The sequence below is a fragment of the Prionailurus bengalensis genome, chromosome B3 (genome assembly GCF_016509475.1).
Source record: "Prionailurus bengalensis isolate Pbe53 chromosome B3, Fcat_Pben_1.1_paternal_pri, whole genome shotgun sequence".
Classification (NCBI taxonomy): domain Eukaryota; kingdom Metazoa; phylum Chordata; class Mammalia; order Carnivora; family Felidae; genus Prionailurus; species Prionailurus bengalensis.
The window spans coordinates 18,272,274-18,294,286 of NC_057355.1; the positions used below are offsets into that span (position 1 = coordinate 18,272,274).

Below are 22,013 nucleotides of genomic sequence, written 5' to 3' on the forward strand. Positions count from 1 at the left end.
CCCTACTTTCTGGTGCTGCAAGAAACTCCAGGCTCATTTATGTTTTACCTATCCCAACCCTGGAATTACTCTCTTTTCCAAAGAGCCCTGACTCCTTTTATTGGAGGATGACATTTAGAATCCAAGATCTGGATGCTGGGTGTGCTCATTGCTTTTGGGGTGTCATTGTCTGTGCCTGCCTTCTCAGCAGAGCTAAGAAAATAGATGTGTGTATATTAACCCACACATACACATCACATTCAGTTCTATAACACAGTATATGTGTTCCTAAAAAATCACCATGCTATGCAAAGTCATGCAGTAAAAACCATGGATGGAGTTCATGGGATCAGTGGAGTTAGCGGAATAATACTCAAAAACTGTCAGTGACACACAGTAAGGAGGGACCTAATATATTTAGAACAACAGCTTAGTTTTAGACATGTTGAATAGTTAAGCAATATTTGGCAATATAGCATTTCACTATGAAAAGGACATGAAGTTTTCTTATATGAGTGTTAGTATGGCTTGTGAGTGATTGTGAAGCAGTTGGTGGATAGATAGTTATTTGAAATCAGATGAGAAAATAACAGCAAATGTGGATGGATGTGGCTTATAAATCTTGTGGTAGACTGTGGTAGCTCATATTCATTTGAGTTGTTCTTTCTTGGATGCCTTGCAATTTATTCTGCATTTCTAATTTTAGTTTCTCCATTTCTTTTTTGAATTCATTCACCTTTTAAAATTCTCTTTCTGTTTTATCCACTTTTTTTTTTTTTTTAGTTTTTGAATTGCTGATTCAAAATAGTTTTCATATCCTTAAATGTTTGTCTGGATGTCTTTGATTTGGAGTATTGACTTACCTTTTTTTCTTGCTTTCAGTTTGTTTTTGGCAGTGGGTTTTCCTCAGTTGGTAAGTGTCAAATTCAGTTTCCTGATTTTTCTGGATTTCACTTTTCTTTTGTTCATTTTTATGGTATTGGGGTGTTTTACAGTATTCCTAGTTTAATGGTGCCCTCTTCTGTCAGTATAGAACAGTCCTATTCAGTTGATTTTTGTTTTAATGGTTGGAGAAGGGTTGTGAGACTTCCAGTTTTATAATTCTCTTTGATCATGCAAGGCCTTAAATTTTATCCTTTTTCTGTTTCCTATTACTGTCCAATTGCCAAAGAACTCTCTTCCTTTCCTTTTGCCTGTTTTCTCCCCCAGAAGCTATGTGTTTCAAAGTTGTGTCCCTTTATGTGGCAGCCAGTGCCTTAAATGGCACCTGTTCCTTTAAATCACCAGAACTTTGCACTTTCTTACCTGTAGTCTGTGTTCTGATCTGCCCAGACACTTTTCCAGTATATCCAGGTTTAGGAAAGGTTTCATACTTTCAGTTTTCATGCAAATGACCCTGAGGCTCCTTTGCTTGCCTCCTTGCCACCAAGCCTCTGTGTTCAAGTAGGGGTGGAGTGACAGCCTAAGAGATTAAGTGCTAGGATTTGGGGGATTTTTCTGTTTTCATTCACAGTTGTTCTGCAGTATCAGCAGTCTTTGTCTTCAGGCTGTGCTGAAAACATGGTTTTGTATAGAACTTCTTTTTCCTTTCTTGCTTTTTTTCATATGGTTTAGGGGGAATATTTTTAGAGTTACTTAGGTATACCATCACGGTTGTCCTCACTGAAGTCTCTACTTTTGGGGGAGGAAGAGCAGAAATCTTGAATTATGCTGCCAGTGCTACAAAGCCTTTAGTTAGAAAGAGACCTAGGCATTCAGCTTCCACTGGTGAGCTAAAGACTCTAGAAAATACCTTGTAAGAGAAATAAACTAATCAAATTTAAATACTCTTACTTCATTCTATTAGCATGCAAATGCAGTTTCTGGTATTACAGGAGTCTTAAGTGCTTTTCTCTGTAAAGCAAAGTTATTAACTCAAAAAGATTTTTTTATAGAATGTATATTGGAAATGCCTTGGTTTTATTATAACATGAATGAGTTGTAGGCCTATATTTAGCCAAGGGCTTCTTGGTACTTCTTTATTCTAATAGCAAGCCAGTATGTGAACTTTTGGGAGAAGGTAACTTTTAAACTTGGGAATTGATCTGATAGGTGTTAACTTCTTTGAAAATTAAACTACATGTATCTCTTCGTTCTTTTTCTACTCTCTTGGTTTTCTCTATTTTATGATCTTGACAATTGTCTTTTGATTACAGTAAATGGTAGGTGTGGGGTTATTCCTTGCTTACGTACTCATTATTATGTTTAATAAGATAGCACTAAGTCTATTTACTCTAGCTAAGTTTACTGGGTTTTTTGTCTTTTATGCTATTTATGTGTCTTGTTAACATGAGAAATTAAAGTTGGAATTACGTTGGTTCTAGAATTCAGTTTAAAACATTTATTACCTTAAAACATTCCTTTTCCTAGAATTAACAAATTTTTTTGTCAGTATTTTATGTTGTTGGAGTAGACATGGACTTGTTTGAACTAGTCACTGTACATTTTTAAAAAATAAAAGTACCAACCAGGATTGAAAGGTGTATTGACTTTAAGCATCAGATATCTTACATATATATTAAAATCTTTTGTTATTAATGATACATCTTTGGAATTCTCGACCTGGCTTTCTAATGGTGTTTAAAAGCCAATCAGTACCTATGCCTAGTTGTCTTTGGATCCTCATTTGTAAGCTTTCATTTGTTTTTCCATAGTTTCTACAAATCTTAAATAATGACTTGTCATGCACTTTGTACATTTTCTTTTTATTGCCTTCCCCTTTTTCTTTTGACTGGTAAATATGGTAGCCCCAAAGCAATGTCCATGGCTCTGATCCTTCACTCCCTCTTTTGGACTATCCCTTATCTGTTATCAGTGCTTTAACTGTTGTTTTTGTATTATTGGTTCTGAAATAAAAACACCTATGAGATATAGCTATTTGCTTCTAGGAGATAATGGCTTAGGTAGGGTAAAATTCCCACTAATTGCTGTGCTGTGCTAATTACCAAGTGATGTGTAAATCTTAGACTCAGTGAATGAATTAGGGAGTTCAGGGAAGAAAAGTTCAGAAGTGACGGGGGGGGGGGGGGGGGCTGCTTCATGGAAGAATTGATATTTGAGTTGAATGTCAAGTTTAATTGTCAGAGATACGGAAGATACTCCACATAGAGCAAACAATTGGAGCAAAGGAACTAAGACAGGAAACTTAGAGGTATGTATCAGACTTAGTTTGGCTTTTCAGAAGAAAAGTAAGGCTTTTCAGAAGTGAAGTGTGGTGGGGGTGCCTGGATGGTTCAGTCTGTTGGGCATCTGACTTTGGCTCAGGTCATGATCTCATGGTTTGTGACTTCGAGCCCCACATTGGGCTCTGTGCTAACAGCTTGGAGCCTGGAGCCTGCTTTGGATTCTGTGTCTCCCCATCTCTCGGCCCCTCCCATGCTCATGCTCTGTGTGTCTGTCAAAAATAAATAAACATTAAAAAAAAAAAAAGGAAGTAAAGTAGGAAAGAGGGCTTGAGGCCAGATTGGAGACCATCTTGAATATTGAGCAGTTTGGACTTTGCTTTTTATAGTTAAGGAAGAGCTGTTGAGAGTTTTTAAGCATGGAAGTAACCAGTGCCTTCTGTAATATGCCCATACAGGATAATAATGCTAATGTGTGTGTCTTTTTTCTTTTTTACTAAAGCTTAGTTCCTTAAAGAATTCTCCCCAGCAACACTTTTTTAAAAAGCACAATGCTAGGCTCATTCTTTAATTTGATTGTTTGAAGGGAATTGGTGGGGATACATACCTTTCAGGTAGAAGGCATAGTTAAAGATGTCTTTTCTTGTTTTCCTGTGTATCTTCTGCATCCCACTTCTTAGTCTCCTTTCCAAGGCTCTGCTCTCCATAAAAAAACAGGTTCTTTCCAATTAAAAAATTTTTTCTTTTGAAATCCAATAGTACTTTGTATCTGTCTTACTGTAGTTACCGTGTTTGATCTTATACTAAGGGCAGTAAACCCATACATGCTGCATTGAAGATTTTTATGGGGGTGTGTTAGTTCCTGCATTCTTTTCTTGTAGGTTCTTGGTAAATGTAAATGAATCTTTAAAAATTTTTTTGTTACATTTATTTATTTTTGAGAGACAGAGAGAGACTGAGCACAAGTGGGGGAGGGGCAGAGAGAGAAGGAGACACAGAATCCGAAGCAGGCTCCAGGCTCCTAGCTGACAGCACAGAGCCTGACGTGGGGCTCGAACCCACAAGCCGCGAGATAATGACCTGAGCCGAAGTCAGACGCTCAACCAACTGAGCCACCCAGGCGCCCCGTAAATGAATCTTTAAATTCCTGTCTTTCAAATGACCCTTTGTAAAGTGTAAAACCTAGGATCGGGATTGAACTAGGCTTTTAAAACAATGCCTTTAAGACATCTCTACTCCTTCTGGTCCAGATCAGTAGTTCTTAACGTTTTTTTTTCTGCTGTGAGATGAAATTTTGACACGTGTAACCATGGATCTACTTAGCAGAGAAGTAAAGTATTATAGTAGTTTATAATTGCCACAATTATTCTAGGTTATGTTGTAGATAATGTGCAGTTCTTAGGGCAGTAGTTATAACTTTTCCCAGTTCTCTTTCACTTAAGAAGGGGTATCAGAATCAGGCACTTTAGAGGTATCAAATAACTTTCAAGAGAAATCACAAGTTATGGTATCCATCTTTCATGGTAACTTTAAGACCTTTTTTCTTTCCCTTTTTGTTGTTTGCAATGGAAACTTTATATATTTGAAATACAATTCACATACAGTGTTATATTAGCTCTAGTATGCAATAGGTGTTCAGCAGTTCTATACATTACTCAGTGTTCAGCACGATAGGTGTAGTTACCATCTTGTCACCAAGATGGTTATTACCATCTTATTGATATATCTTATTACCTATGCTGTGTTTTTCATCTCTGTGACTTACTTATTTTGTAACTAGAAGCTTGTATCTCATAATCCCTTTTATAGGTTTGGCCCTTTTCTTCTGGATTTCTTCATTTCCATTTGTTCAGGTGTTTTTGTTGTTTGTTTTAAATAGGGAGAATCCTATTTTAATATGGGTTAGATTGGTAGTCTGGATTTTACACCTGGATTCCATTTCATTTCTATAAGCTTTAGAATTTGTGTCGCTAAAAAGACCTTTCTAAGGCCTCTTCCCAGTTCAAAACTTCAGGAAGTTGCAGAATATCATGAACACAGTGTCCAAGCTTTTCTAGATTCTGGCCAACATCTATATTAATAATGGACATCTGTTTGACTTTACTGGTTTACCAGACTGTTTAACCAAACTGGTATTTATGTGGCTATTATTTTAACTACTTAGTGTCACATTTTACAATATGCTGATCTTTAAACTTTTTTTGTTACTGTTGTTTTGGTGTGTGGACAAAATGTGCTTCTTGTTATTGAAATGTGGGTAGTTGAGGACTGTTGGTTCTCAACTGGGAGAAGGAATACTGAGAGTATTAGCCGTTAAGGTAAGGTTAAGGGGTAGAACAAATGGATCTTCAGGATTTGAGAGGTCACATCCTTCACTTGAAGAATGACAGTATTATCAGATATGTAATAAATATTAAATATTGTGAAAACTGTCAGTAATCTTGCTCATTATAGATCGAGGGGGTTGGTAAGTTATTTGGGAGAATAAAATAGGTCGTAGTAAATTACTTAAAGTGCCTAATTTATACCTGTGGCATAACAACAGGTATGTCTATCACTGTGTGTGTGTGTGGGGGGTGTTACTGTAATGAAGTCAGATTATAGAAAAGAAAATCTGAAGACACTCTAAATATGTAAAGGGAAGCCTGGGTGGTTCAGTTAAGCGTCCGACTCTTGATTTTGGCTCAGGTCATGATCTCATGGTTTATGAGTTCAAGCCCCGTGTCGAGCTCTGTGATGAACATGGATTCTTTCTTTCTCCCTCTCTCTCTGCCCCTCCACTTCTCCCTTCCCCCATCCCTCTCTCTCTCTCTCAAAATAAATAAACTTAAAAAAAATGAACACATATATTCACACAGAAACTTGTGTACTAGTGTTCATAATATTATAATAGGTAAAAAGTGGAAACAACTCAAATGTCCATTAATTGATGAATGAATAAATGTTGTATTTCCATACAATAGAATATTATTTGGCAGTAAAAAGGAATTAAGTATGGATACATGGTACAAAGTGGATGGATCTTGAAAATACTGTTGAGCAAACTAAGCCACAAAAGACCATATGTTGTATGGTTTAATTTATGTGAAATGTACAAAATAGGCAAATCTATGCAGACAAAAGTAAATGCTGGAGGTATAGGTGGAGATAAGGAATGGGGAGTGACTGCTAATGAGTACTGTATTTCTTCTGGCATGTTGAAAATGTTCTGGAACTAGATAGTGGTAGTGGTTGCACATACCTTGGAATATAAAAAAACATTCAAGTGTGTTCTTTAAGTGGGTGAATTAATATGGTATGTTAATTATTTCTTAATAAAGTTATTTTCTTTTGTATTTTTGTAAAACAGAAGCTGTGTGAAGAGGTATTTTGGTCCTCATGGGTAGTTTGGAGGATAATAGATGAAGGTGGAAGGTCAAGGAGGAAAATGGGCATTTCTTGGCATTAGTATACTATTGCATGATGACACAATACTATCTTCTTTGTCCACTAAGAATGCAATAGGTTGTGTTTTAGTGGACTGTATATGAACCCAGCTTTTTAACCTTACTTAGCATTGAGGTGGGAATTGTGCATTATCCTAGTTGAGAGGATAGTCTGGCCTTTCTCTTATCTTTGCCTTTTTTGTCATTAAATTCAAGTGCTTGCCTGTTTTCAAGGTAGTGCGTAATTGTGTTCTGCCCATCTGTCCACCCTACACTCTGCTTTGCTCTTTTTGTTGATACCTACTCATGTTTGTGTCATCTTTCCTTAGTTCCTCTAATTGGAATAGTCCCTGGTTTCCTGCTTAGAATCACTTTCTTAAATGCTTCCTTCTGTGAAGTTTTATTGACTTAAAGATTTTTCTTGTGACTTAGTATCTATTTGTTCATAAATCTGTTTTTTTAGGGCCTAAGTAATTTTTTCCCCAGTTCTAGTATAAGATATTAAATGATACCAGTGTCTGGCTCCTCCCCCCCCATAATGTTTTTGCAATTCATCCATGTTTGTGTGTAGTTTGAGTAGTTTGAGTAGTTTGTTTTTAGAGTTGCCTAGCATTTCATTATATGTCTACACCAGTTTCTCCATTCATCTTGCTTGGACACTCCAAGTTTGGAGCTATAATGAATAAAGCTACTCTTGCCTTTGAGTACAAGCCTTTGTGTAGACATATGTTTCCATTTTTCTTGGATAAATACCAAAGAATAAAATTTCTGGGTCACATGATAAGTGTATGTTTTACCTTATAAGAAACTGTGAAACTGTTTTCCAAAGTAATACGATTTTACAGTTCACCAGCAATGAGAGTTGCAGTTTCTCCATATCTTCAACACTTTGCATTGTCAGCTTTTTCTTTTTTTTAAAAAATTTTTAATGTTTATTTCTGAGACAGAGACAGAGCATGAGTGGGGGAGGGGCAGAGAGAGAGGGAGACACAGAATCATAAGCAGGCACCAGGCTCCAAGCTGTCAGCACAGAGCCCGACATGGGGCTCAAACTCACAGACTGTAAGATCATGACCTGAGCCAAAGTCGGTCGCTCAACCAACTGACCCACCCTGGCACCCCTGCATTGTCAGTTTTTTTACGTTTAGCCATTTTAGTGGGTATATACTGGCATTTTATTATAGTTTTGTTTTGCATTTCTTTGATGAGTAAAGATATTAAACATTTGTCATTTGCTTACTGGGTATTCATTTGTTTTCTTTGGTGAATGTTCAAGTCTTTTGCCCATTTTTTTAAAGTTTATTTTGAGAGAGAGAGACAGAGAGTGGAGGAGGAGCAGAGAGGGAGAGACAGAATCCCAGGCAGGCTCTGCGCTGTTAGCACAAAGCCTGTCATGGGGCTCAAACTCACAAACCAGGAGATCATCATGAGCTGAGTCAAGATCAAGAGTCAGATGCTTAACCAACTGACCCACCCAGGTGCCCCTTGCCCATTTTTAATTGGGTTGTTTGTCTTCTAATGACGGAACCGTAAGAGATTTTTATACATTCTAGATAGAAGTCTTTTTCTTATTTTCATTATTTTACTTTGACTAGTTTCTTTCAGTATGTGGCTTGATTTTTATCTCCTTAATGTTGTCTTTCAAAGAGAACAAGGTTTTAATTTTGATAAAGTACTGCTTGTCGACCTTCTAAAATTGTCAATTTTGCCTTTTTGTGGTATGTCTGATAAATCTTTGCTTTACATGGGGCAGTAATATTTTTTTGTCTTGTGTTTACTTCTGGAGGTTTTATAGTTTCATTTTTACACATAGGTCTGTGATCCATTTTGAATTAATTTTAGTGAGTGGTAATAATTTTAGTGAGGTAATATCAAGATTCATTAATTTGTTCTGGTACCATTTGTTGATAAGGCTTTTTCATTTTAATTACCTTAGTGCCTTTGTTGACTATCAAATGACCATATGTGTGTGGATTTACTTCTGCACTCTATTCCTTTGATTTAGGTGTGTGTGTGTGTGTGTGTGTGTGTGTTAACATCGTGCTGTATCTTCCAACTTTTGTTTTCAAAATTGTTTGTTATGTTATAATTTTTTTTAATGTTTTTTTTTTTTAATTTTTTTTTTCAACGTTTATTTATTTTTGGGACAGAGAGAGACAGAGCATGAACGGGGGAGGGGCAGAGAGAGAGGGAGACACAGAATCGGAAACAGGCTCCAGGCTCTGAGCCATCAGCCCAGAGCCCGACGCGGGGCTCGAACTCGCAGACCGCGAGATCGTGACCTGGCTGAAGTCGGACGCTTAACCGACTGCGCCACCCAGGCGCCCCTTAAATGTTTATTTTTGAGAGAGACAGAGACAGAGCACCAGCGGGAGAGGGGCAAAGAGAGAGAGAGACACAGAATCTGAAGCAGGCTCCAGGCTCTGAGGTGTCAGCACAGTGCCCGATGCGGGGCTCGAACTCACAAACCACGAGATTGTGACTGGAGCCGAAACTGGAGACTTAACCCACTAAGCCACCCAGGCTCCCCTGTGTTATAAGTTTTTAATTGTGAATTTCTGCAAGAACACTTGCTGGGATTTTGATTGGGATTGTTTTGAATTTGTAAATCAATTTGCAGAGAAGCAGTATCATAGTAATATTAAGTGTATGGATCTGTGAACATGATTGTTCCTTTTTTTTTTTTTTTTATGTCTTCCTTAATTTCTCTCAGTGTTTTTTAGTATTCAGGATAATAGTCTTGCACATATATTGTTAAATTTGTCTTTAAATATTTCATATCCCTGATGCTCAGATGAATGGTATTTTTATTTTTATGTATTAAAACATTTTTTTAAATGTTTGTTTATTTTTGAGAGAGAGAGACAGAGCATGAGTGGGGAGGAGCAGAGAGAGTGAGGGAGACACAGAATCCAAAGCAGGCTCCAGGCTCTGAGCTGTCAGCACAGAGCCCGATGTGGGGCTCGAACCCAAGAGCCCTGAGATCATGACCTGACCCCAAGTTGGACACTTAACTGACTGAGCCACCCAGGCACCCTTGAATAGTATTTTTAAAAAGTGTAACTGTGCATTTGTCATTATTGGTATATAGAAATTTGATTTAAAAACTATAGATCTAAGGCTGGCTCAGTTGGTAGAGCATGTAACTCAGTATCATGGTTGTAAGTTCAAGCCTCATGTCGGGCATGGAGCCTACTTTAAAAAAAAATACATTACAATCTTTATATAAAAAATACTGATCTTGTATCCTGTACCCTTGCAAAACCCATTTTTACTTCCAGCCACTTTATTGTAGGTTTTTCGGGATTTCCTATATATGTTGTCATATCATATGTGAGTAGAAGCTGTTTTCTTTCTTTCCTTTCCAATCTAGATCCTTTTTTTTCTCCCTGTTGTATTGTAGTTATTGAGACCTTTAGTAAAATGGTAGAAATAGTGAGCATGTGCATCCTTTGTTTATAATCATACAGGAAAAAATAATCAGTCCTTTATCATTAGCTGTAGGTTTTTGTAGATGACTTTCATTAGGTTGAAGAAGATTCCTTCAGTCCTAGTTTGTTGAGAGGTGTTCCCCTCTACTGCCCCACAAATGGGTATTTAATCATGCACAGATATTTTTTCTACCTCTTGAAATTAATCACTTTTTCTTTTTTAATGTTAATACAGTAAGTTACCAATGTAACTAAACCAACCTTGCATTCCTAAGACAAACCCCATTTATATTGATATTTAACTTTTTATATATTGCTGGATATGACCTGCTTATATTTTATTAATAATATTTGCATCTTATATAAATGAGTGATAATTAGTATGTATTTTCTTTGCCTTGCCTTGCTGTGGTGTCAGGATTATTCTGGCCTTATTAAATATGTTAGAATGTGTTTCTTTTTCCTCTGTTTCCTAAAAGAGTTTGTGTAAGACTGATATTGTAGATGTTTAAGGAATTCACTAGGGAAGCCATCTGGGTCTGGAATTTTCTTTGTGGGAAGCCTTTTGATTTTGAATTAAAATTTCTGAATTGGAGGATTATTCAGGCTTTCTTTTTGTGTCTTTTGATAATGTGCATGTTTCAAGGAATTTCATTTATTTCATTTAACTTGTCAAACTTATTGGCAAAAAATTGTATTTACTACAAACTTAATGTGCATTTAATGTTTGAAATATCTGTAGTAATGTATTCTCTTTCAGTTCTAATGTTAGTAATTTGTGTCTTCTTTCTTCTTTTCTGTACCAGCCTAGCTAGGGGTTCTTTTCAAAGAATGAACTTTTGGTTTCTTATTTATTTATTTATTTTTGTCATCCATTTCACCAATTGCTACTTGTATTATTTCTTTACCTCTGCTTTTAGTTTAATGTTCTTTTTCTCTACCTTCTTAAGATGGAACTAATTTAAAACACCAATGTTAAACCTTGACTCTTTTCAAACGTAAATACTTAAAAGATAAATTTCCAAGCATCCTTAGCTCCACCCTATGTAATTAGGTATGTGTTTTTATTATCATTAGTTCCACGTGTTTTTAAATTTTCGTCATGAATTCTTTAACCTATGGGTTATTTAGAAATGTGTTAATTTACAAATAACTGGGGAATTTTCCAATGTAATTTTATTACTGGTCATTAATTCTTTTGTGGTCTGAAAACACTTTCCGGGGAATGTGTCTCTGCTTGCTGGATGAGATGCCGCTCCATTCATGAATCCTTTAATAAAGCAAATCCGATCTTCAAAAAGAAAACCTTTCAGTGTGATTTCAGCTCTAATAAATTTATTATGTGTCTTGTTTTATGGTCCAGCATAAATTCTCTCTTATTGACTATACCAAGAGACATGAACAACTCCACTGGTTCATAGTGTTGTTCAGGTTATATATATCTTTACTGATTTTCTCTCTGCTTGTTTTACTAATTGTGAGAGACTGTTGAATTTCTAGCTATAATTATAATTTTATCTATTTCTCCTTTTAATTTTGTCAGTGTTTCACATGTTTTGAAACTCTGCTATTGACTGAATAAACATTTAGGATTACTTTGTATTTCTGATAAATTGACACATTAAGCATTATGATGTATGTCCCTTTATAGCTGGTAAGATACTTTCTCTTGTGACCTGCTTTGTCTGTTATTAATATAGGTATTCCACCTTTCTTGTGATTAATGTTTGTATGGTATATCCGTTCGTATTTTATGTTTGATCTATCTATATCATATTTAAAGTGGGGTACATCTCTTTATCCAATATGACAGTCTCTGCTTCCAGTGTAGTGTCATAGTCTCTACGTGTTAATTGGGACATTTAGATCATACATATTTAATATCATTATTCACACAGTTGGATTTAAGTCTATTATTTTGTTATATATTTTTTTAATTTTTTCTGTTTTGTGTTTTCCTTTTTTTTGGATTGCTTACTTTTTAGCATTTCATTTTACCTCTTTCTTGGCTTATTAGTTTTATTAGTTTCTTTTTTAGTAGTTGCTCTAGGGTTTTACAGCTTGCATCTTGAACTTATCACTTTATGAATAATGAAAGATCCTTAGTACAGTGTACTTTCAGTTTTTTCCCTCTCATTCTTTGTGCTATTTTTGTCATTTTATTCTATAGGTTATTGTATGCTACTGCCACTTTTGCTTTACACAATCAAATATCTTTTTAAAAATTAAAGATAAGAAAATAGATGGTAAACATTTCACATTTTTGTTCTTCCTTTGTGTAGAAGTTTCTATTTCTATTTCTATTTTATTTTATTTTAATTTAATTTTTTAAAGTTTGTTTATACTGAGAGAGAGCTAGCAGGGGAGGGGCAGAGAAAGGAAAGGGGGAATCCCAGGCAGGCTCTGTGTTCAAATCCACAAACCATGAGATCATCACCTGAGCTGAAACCAAAGAGTTGGACGCTTAACTGACTGAACCACCCAGGCACCCTCTGCTGTTTCTTTTTTAATTAATAAAGTTATTTCTTAGAACAGAAAAACTGAGCTGAAAGTACAGAGTTCCCATATACTTTCCTCTTTCCCTTCCCCTATTCTCCCTTTTGCTTTGGCCCCCAGTGTCTCCTGTTAGTAACAGTTTGCACTGGTGTGATAAATTTGTTATAGTTTGTGAGGGGGTATTGGTACATTTTTAAAAATTTTTTTTATTATTATTTTTTACATTTATTTCTGAGAGACAGAGACAGAGCATGCGCAGGGGAGGGGCAGAGAGAGAGGGAGACACAGAATCTGAAGCAGGCTCCAGCCCTGATGTGTCAGCACAGAGCCTGATGCGGGGCTCGAACCCATGAGATCCGTGAGATCATGACCTGAGCTGAAGTCGGATGCTTAACCGACTGAGCCACCCAGGTGCCCCTGGTACATTTTTATTAAGTGAGTTTATAGCTTACGTTAGGGTTCCCTCTCTTATACAATTCTGTTATCCTTTTTCTTCCTGAAGAATTTTCAGTCTTCTTGTAGTGCATACCTGCTGGTGACACATTCTCAGCTTTTGTTTGTCTGAAAATGTCTTTATTTGCCCTTTGTGAAGCATATTACTGCTTTGTATAGATTTTGATTTGCAGGTTTTTTTTTTTCTTTGTAGCACTTCAAAGGCTTTTTTTCTTTGTTTTAAACTTGTTTGTATTGTTTTTGACAAAGAGCCTGGTAATTCTTATCTTTGTTCCTCTGTTTGTAATGTGTCTTTCCCCCACTTTGGCTGCTTTTAAGATTTTGTCTATATTACTGGAATTTAGCAGTTTGGTTATTATATGAATTGGTGTGATTTTTCTTGTGCTTAACCTGTTTTTTGTTCACTGAGTCTCTTGAATATGGGTTTAGTTTTTGTCAAATTTGGAAATTCTCTGGTCCTTATTTCTTCAGATATTTTTTCTGTCTCCCCAACCTTCCAGGACTCTAGTTATACCATTTTTAGACTGCCCTTGATATTCTCACAGGTCCTTGATGCTATTTTTTGTTTGTTTGTTTCTTTTTTTTTTTTCTTTGCTTTCTGTTTTTATATTTTCAAGTTAGGGGTCTTTTTTTCCTGCACTGTTTTAATCTGTTGCTACATCTATCCAGTTGGTTTTTTTTTTTTTAATTTTTTTTTTTAACATTTATTTTTGAGACAGAGAGAGACAGAGCATGAACGGGGGAGGGGCAGAGAGAGAGGGAGACAGAATCGGAAGCAGGCTCCAGGCTCTGAGCCATCAGCCCAGAGCCCGACGCGGGGCTTGAACTCATGGACCGCGAGATCGTGACCCGGGCTGAAGTCAGACACTTAAGCGACTGAGCCACCCAGGCGCACCTATCCAGTTGGTTTTTTATTTGAGATACTACATTTCTCGTATTTAAACATTTATTGATTCTTTAAAAAATAGTTTTTTTCTTCAAATCCTTTCATACATATCTTTCTTTTTCTTTCTTTTCTTTTCTTTTCTTTTCTTTTCTTTTCTTTTCTTTTCTTTTCTTTTCTTTTCTTTTCTTTCTTGTTTTATTTATTTTTGAGAGATAGGGTGTGAGCAGGGGAAGGGCAGAGAGAGACAGAAACACATAATCTGAAGCAGGCTCCAGGCTCTGAGCTGTCAGCACAGAGCCTGACTGGAACTCACAAACTGAGAGATCGCGGCCTGAGCTGAAGTCGGATGCTTAACCGACTGAGCCACCCAGAGCCCCATAAACATAATATTTTAAAGTTTATGTCTTCAAAGATTTAATCTCTTTTGTTCCTGGGTCTGTTTCTTCTGTCAGATTTTCCCCCTAGTATGTGTCGTGCATTTCTCCATTTTCTTATGTTTAGTAAGTTTTGATTGACTCTTGGACATTCATCATACTGTTGTCTGGATTTGTTGATTTCCCCTGGAGAGATTTTAATTTTGTTTTGGCAGGGTGTTACATTTCTTGTAGATCTGTTTGAACCTTTTGAGGCTTTTTTTTTTTTTTTAATTTTTTTTTCAACATTTATTTATTTTTGGGACAGAGAGAGACAGAGCATGAACGGGCGAGGGACAGAGAGAGAGGGAGACACAGAATCGGAAACAGGCTCCAGGCTCTGAGCCATCAGCCCAGAGCCCGACGCGGGGCTCGAACTCACGGACCACGAGATCGTGACCTGGCTGAAGTCGGACGCTTAACTGACTGCGCCACCCAGGCGCCCCTTGAGGCTTGTTTTTAAGCTTTGTTCTGGCAGGTCTAGTGTAGCCTTTGCTCTAGAAGTAGTTTAGTACAGCTACTAAGTGATAATTGTGCTTCAATTTCTACTGATTGCCCCAGGTTTCAGTGAGGTTTTTCTCCTTTTTGGTTGAAACTTACACATCCCCCAGTCTTATGTAATCTTTGAGAACTTTTGAGCCTGCCTGATCATTATTCCTTGCCTGACCTTGTAGAGTTTCACTTTACCATGCACAGGTTTTTATTCAACAAAAACTGCATTGTGGAGTATATGGTAGCATTTAGCCACATTGTGGCTATTGAGAGCTTGAATTGTGGTTAGTTCCAATTTAAATATGCTGTAAGTGTAAAACACACTGTCAAGAACTTATGGGAAAAAAAAGAATGTAAAATATCTTTTTATATCAGTTATATCCTGAGATGATAAATTTTGGACACATTGGGTTAAATGAATTATGTTAAAATTAGTTTTACCTGCTTCATTTTACTTTTTTTTTTAAGTTTATTTATTTTGAGAGAGAGAGAGAGAGAGAGAGAGAGAGAGAGAGAGAGAGAGAGAGAGAAAGAAGCCTAAGCAGGCTCTGTGCTGTCAGCACAGGGCCCAATGCGGGGCTCGAACCCATGAACTGTGAGATCATGACTTGAGCTGAAATCAAGAGTCGGGTGACTGAGCCAACCAGGTGCCCCCCTCATTTTACTTTTAAAATGTATGTACTAGACAATTTAAAATTACATTTTAGGTTCATGTTGTTTCTTTTGGGCAGAGCTGCTCTAGAAACTCCTCTACAGATTTCAGGAGTGCTTTCTGTTCTTAAACTCCATCCTCCCTGCTACTGTGCCTTTCAAATTCCCATTACTTCAGTCTTCCGAAATTTCGATGTCTGTTTCTTTTACTGAGTCCACGATATTATACTTGGCTTCCCATTCCTGCAGAGCCCTCCTGACACCTTGCATACAGCTATTTGAGGGGACACTTTTTCTTTTCTCAGGTATCACAGTGCTCAGCTGCTTGGTGTCCAGTTTTATATATTTGATCAGTTTTCTAGTTGAGTTTATTGGGAGAGCATGTCTGGTACTTACATGGCTGGTACTGAAAATCTTTTTAAGGCATGAATAGTTTGATGCCCATGTGTGAGAGCTGACCCTCACTTGAATTAAAAACGCCAGTGATGCCGAACCTAAGTTTTCATTACAAAATGAAATTAATATTTGAGCAAATATGCAGTACTTATTGTGTTTACAGACTGTTATATATATATTTATTTGTACTTTATAGATAAATAGATAGATGTAGATAAGTTTTTTGTCCTGTTTCATTTTTCTCTTCATCGGGATTGATTTTAAAGCTGTTTGTTTTCATATAGAAACCTCTTTTTTTTTTTAATGTTTATATATTTTTGAAAGAGAGAAAGAGAGACAGAGGTGAGTGGGGAGGGGCAGAGAGGGAGGGAGATACAGAATCTGAAGCAGGCTCCAGGCTCTGAGCTGTCAGCACCAAGCGCGATGTGGGGCTCCAACTCACGAACCATGAGATCATGACCTGAGCCGAAGTCGGATGCTTAACCGACTGAGCCACCCAGGCTCCCCAAAACCTCTTATCTTAGACACTCATTATGCTCAGATCAGAGGTATCCAGTGAAATTTTGATAACTTCAAACATAAAGCCATAATTTCCTTCATAATTATATTTTTTTAAATCAAGACTAGAGGAGATGCTTAGGAATTTAGGTCCTTAAGACTTGAAACTAGGAATGTTAATACCATGTCTTATAACACTTTGGTTTCATTTTGCTTTCTAATTTATTGGCATTCACTGATTAAGCATTTAATTAACAAGCTAATATAGCAAGAGATAGGCATTAGGGAGCAAATTATCTTGGGTCATTCAGGTCTTCAGTTATTACCAGCAGTTGTATTAGGTGTTACCTGTTTGCTTCATAAAATGTAGTAGAGATATTTGAAAAGAGGAATTTGAATCTCAGTCATTTCATTTAACTCTTCTTGTTAATATGGGAAATTGGAAGTTGATAATGACTTGTGCCACAGCATAAATTACGATATTTGACATTTAACTATTACTAAAATGATAGTGTCTTCAAAGGTTTCATTTGTTTCAGAGTACTTCTTTAAAGTTTTTTTTTTTTTTTTTTTATGTCCTATCCATGTGATTTTTGTGATACTGTCTTAAGTTTTAGTTCTGGTAATTATCATATGGAAATATAAGTCTTACTTTAAAAGTTATTGAGAAATTATCAGTATATATTATTCTTGTTTATGCAAGCACCCACCTGTATTTGTCAGGGTACCTGTCATATATAGGTATTGATGTACTGAAGCTGCTCAAATATATCCATCCTCTGACATTGAGATTTGCTTTTCTGTCTTTTGAATCCATTGCTGTATACAGGATGCATTTATTTTTGTCATGTATTTAATTCATTTAACAAAAGCATGAACTGGGTTCAGCTGTTTAAAAGCATGCCTGGATTCAAATCCCAGCGACACCATTTGACTAACTTAGCTATGTGACCTTGGCAGGTACCTTCTTAGTATTTCAGTTTCCTTTTTTTTTAAATTATTTTATTATTTTTTTAATGTTTATTTTTGAGAGAGAGTGTGCACAGGCGAGGGACGGGCAGAGAGAGAAGTAGACACAGAATCTGAAGCAGGCTTCAGGTTCTGAGCTGTCAGCACAGAGTCCAACGTGGGGCTAGAACCCATGAACCATGAGATCATGACCTGAGCCGAAGTCGAAGCTTAACTGATTGAGCCACCCAGGCACTCCTATTTCAATTTCCTTTTTTTTTTTTTTTTTCCCAACGTTTATTTATTTTTGGGACAGAGAGAGACAAAGCATGAACGGGGGAGGGGCAGAGAGAGAGGGAGACACAGAATTGGAAACAGGCTCCAGGCTCTGAGCCATCAGCCCAGAGCCTGACGCGGGGCTTGAACTCACGGACCGCGAGATCGTGACCTGGCTGAAGTCAGACGCTTAACCAACTGCGCCACCCAGGCGCCCCTCAATTTCCTTTTAAGGATAATAGATTATTGTTGGCTTTACCTCTGTTATACATTAAAGCAGTTAGGATACTGATTAGTATATGGTAAATACTCAAATGTTGCTGCTGCTGCTGTTGCAGTTGCTTTTATTATCATCACCCCATTAGGTCTTCCCTGGATACCTTTTCTGAAATTTTAATCCCTTCCCTATGATCTTAATTCCTTGCTCTATTTTTTTCTTTTCAAGGACTTTCTACTAACCTGTTGTATACAATAATATGTACCTCATTCACTGTGTATTGTACTTCTTCCCCAGTAGAATGTAAGCTCCATGAGGCCAGGCATAGATATAGGGACTTATCCCTATCACCTAGAAAGGTGCCTGGAATATATTGGATGCTCAGTAAATATTTTCTGAATAGATTATATTGACTTGTATTCTAGTTATTGACTAGATATTAGAGATACAAAAATGAACGAAGTTCCTTCTCTAAAAAAGGCATAGAGTATAAAAGAAGAGACTGATACAGAACTAATTATAATAATTTTGCCCCCTGGAAGTGATGTTGATGGTAAGGGTATTCTTGAGGTTGCTATCACAGAAGATGCCATTAAACTGGGAAAGATTTGTTTTAGAGACAGGGGAAGATTGTTTCCAGCAGAGGTAAAAACTTGAACAGAATTACAGAGCTTGACATTTTGGGCAGTGGCTTGTAGTCCAGGTTAACAACAATGTTGGTTAATTAGAAGTGGAGGGAGCTAGGAGGTTGGTTGGAACCAGATTTGGGAGTGATAGCATTTGGAGGTACAGGTTATCTGGCTCTTGTCTGGACAGAAGCAATGAGATTTGGAGTTCAGTATATGAAATTTAATGATAACTGAATGTAGCACTAGCATTTTAGTTTTGGTTTTATTTTGAGGGTAAGAGTGTGTTTCATTATAGATTATAGTAAAAGAACTTGATTTTTGGAATATTTTCTTTAAGAAACTATTTGAGAACTGTGTACAAAACTAAATCATTAATAACGGTTTATTTATAGAATTGAGAGTGAATTTTTGATACAAGAAAATATACCAGAATATATCAAATTTGTGTTTAGCAATTTGACAGTAAATAACCAATTAAACCTTAGTTCCTTCTGTGACACACAAAGCTAGTGTTAAAATACATTTAAAAATGTTTAGTTTTGTTTAGATCGAGAATTCATGAAAAATAGTTTCATTTTGGATTTTTGGATTATAGAAGTTGGTTGGTGATGAAACTGTATTTAAGGAGGTTTTTTCTACATTTCAGTGTAATTGAATAAAAGCTGAAATGGCTTTTTAAAGCAAGCTCCTTTTAACCTTGCACAAAAAAAAAAAATGTCTGTATGTGTGTTTTAAAGTTCAGGCCTTTAATACTTAATTCATTAATACAAAAAGAATATTTGGCAGTTTGTGTTTTTCCCCGGCTCTAGAGGAGGTATTCATTTCAAATAGAAACAAAATTGCAGTATCATAATAATTAATATTGCTGAATCAGATTCAAAAAACTGGTATTTCTGTGGATAAATTACTGTTTTTATTTGATGTAACAGATTTATTTGGGGGTTGGTAGAAGTACCCAGTCATGGAATTCTAAGTTACTGGATTAGCATCGTAATTGATCCTGGCCAGTCTGGGTGAGGAAGGTGGGTGGGTGCTTTTACCATCTTTCCCTTTTTTACCTAACTGCCTTCCTACTATTCCAAGCAAACTGAATTATTTCTTATCCACTAATCCAGTAGTTAGTATTGACCAGTGTTCCTTTTTTATTTCAAAAAAAAAAATTTTTTTTTTAACGTTTATTTATTTTTGAGACAGAGAGAGACAGAGCATGAACAACGGGGGAGGGTCAGAGAGAGGGAGACACAGAATCTGAAACAGGCTCCAGGCTCTGAGCTGTCAGCACAGAGCCCAATGCAGGGCTTGAATTCACAGACCGTGAGATCATGACCTGAGCCGAAGTCGGTCGCTTAACCGACTGAGCCACCCAGGCGCCCCCAGTGTTCCTTTTTTAAATGTGAATTATTGACAGTGATGAGTTTAATGCTCATTTTGGGTATTTCATGTTCATTATGTTCATTCCATCGTTCCCTTTAAAAGATAGTGAAAGCTACAAGTATACACATTGTATTTGAATACAAACGTATTTTATGGCAATGCAAGTCACTGACCCTTTGATAATTTTCTAAATGAGAACATAATACAATGACTACTTTCAGCTCTTTTAGCAAAACATATTCAGTAAATATAGTAAGTATAAGCATATAAATATAAGCAAGTAAATATAAAGCATATCAACTTAAGTGGAGGATAGGAAAATGGGACCTAGGAAGCCAATTTGTGAATCTAGCAGTACATAGAATATTACTGAACATTTAAGTAATACTTCTTGAAAAAAATGGGTTAGTGACATTAGAAATTCTCAACTGGCCAGCATTATGTTTTTATTAGACAAATGCAACAAATTACTTTTAATAAATTATTTTTCTATTATTCAGCATGTATTTGTGGTGCTATCTGCCAGACATATAGTGTTGAGAGTTGGAATTTATAATGATGAAATGTATATTTAATTCTTTTTTAGAGTTAACACTTACTAACCCATCTCATATTTTTTTCTTTATTAAGGAATTGCCTTTTGTGAAAAAGAAACAAAGAAGAGTTTTCTGCAAGGATCATATTAAGTGCACTTTTTTGCTGATACATCATTTCTAGTAAGACATTTTCATTTTTCTATGTTATGAAGTAAATAATGGAATTTTTTCTTTTTTTAAAATCAGACTGTCCTGTGAGCTTTGAATTGCAGTCTTTTTGGAGTTTATTTTGAGGTTTATTGTAGATGAATTAAGGAAATTTGTAAAGTCTACTTGGAGTTTATTGTATTATACAGTGACAGTTTCTCATATATTTTTTCTGGTATTGCCAAGATAACCCCATACTTTTTCATCTTACCTACTTCATCTTCCATATCAATTACCTTTACTTAAAAAAAGAAAAATTCTGTCGTTCCAATTTTAGTATATGTGCTGCCAAAGCAAGCACAAAAGAAAAAAATTCTAAAGTAAGTAGTCCATATTTACTGTGACAATAACTAGGAGAAAGGGAGGGTTTGAGGACATGAGTTAGACATTAGCTGAGAAAGATATTCAGATGAAAGATGAAGCGAGCAAATCTAGCCATATTTCTTGAAATTCCTTAGGAAGGATGAAAGAAAAAAACTAAGCAGAGGTAGGAGATTTTTTTTTTTAATGAAGGCTTCTGTTTGTTACTTTGAATTTGTCACCTTAAACATTTTTTTTTTTTAATTTTTATTTTTTAGAGAGGGAGAGAGATAGTGGGAGCAGGAGAGAGGGGCAGAGGAAGAGAGGAATCCCAAGCAGGCTTCGTGTTCACTGTGGAGCACGACTTGGGGCTCTATCACATGATGCTGAGATCATGACCTGAGCCAAAACCAAGTCACTGAGCCACCCAGGCACCCCTGCCACCTTAAATCATAGGCCCATATTTGCAAAGCCCTGGAGTTGGCTATTTGACTTTTAAAAACTTGGAGTGGTCTTTGTTAATGGTTCCAGTATGTTACATCTGTAGTTTTTGTGTTTTAAGTCAACATTAACATTTTATAAAGTATATATTTTTTTATTTTTTCACACTTATTCATTTTAGAGAGAGAGTGAGCAGGGAAGGGAGGGTCAGAGAGAGAGGGAGACACAGAATCTGAAGCAGGCTCCAGGCTCCGAGCTGTCAGCACAGAGCCTGACGCGGGGCTGGAACTCACTGACCGCGAGATCATGACCTGAGCCAAAGTCAGATGCCCAACCAACTGAGCCACCCAGGCAGCCCAACATTAACATTTTAAATATTAGATATTGTTGATTATGCCTGATGATTATGTCAATAAAACTTAAGGGGGGGGTAGTACTTAACATTTTTTTTTTGTACTTGTTTTAAGAAATAATTTTGCTATTTAAAGTGTACATTTTTTTTTAGTATTAAGTGATGTAAAAAACTTTTATGAACTTGCAAAATGAAAATGAGTTCTTTGTTAAAGTACTTTACTCTGATACTAGTTTCTTATGGTTATATATTTTTCTTGTAAATCTTGACTGAGGAGAGGTTTTTAATGCTATCTTTCAGTAGGGGGAACTGGGAGAAAAGGGATTATTTTTTCAGTTGAATCAAAGTATCCTTCTTAGTCCAGAACTTGGACACACACAGGCAGAATGGGAAGGAATAGTGTAGTCTAATTCATATTTTTAAATATAATCTTTTTTAGTTTTCTGAAAATC

At 36.3% G+C, this 22,013-nt stretch overlaps 1 protein-coding gene across 1 annotated transcript in view; it reads left to right on the forward strand.

Annotated features, from left to right (window-relative positions):
- MEF2A (myocyte enhancer factor 2A) overlaps nt 1-22,013 on the forward strand; it is a 165,434-nt gene that overhangs the window by 15,372 nt on the left and 128,049 nt on the right. Inside the window, 1 exon segment of the mRNA XM_043554788.1 lies at nt 20,356-20,441. The gene's annotated coding sequence lies outside the window, so the exon portion shown is untranslated.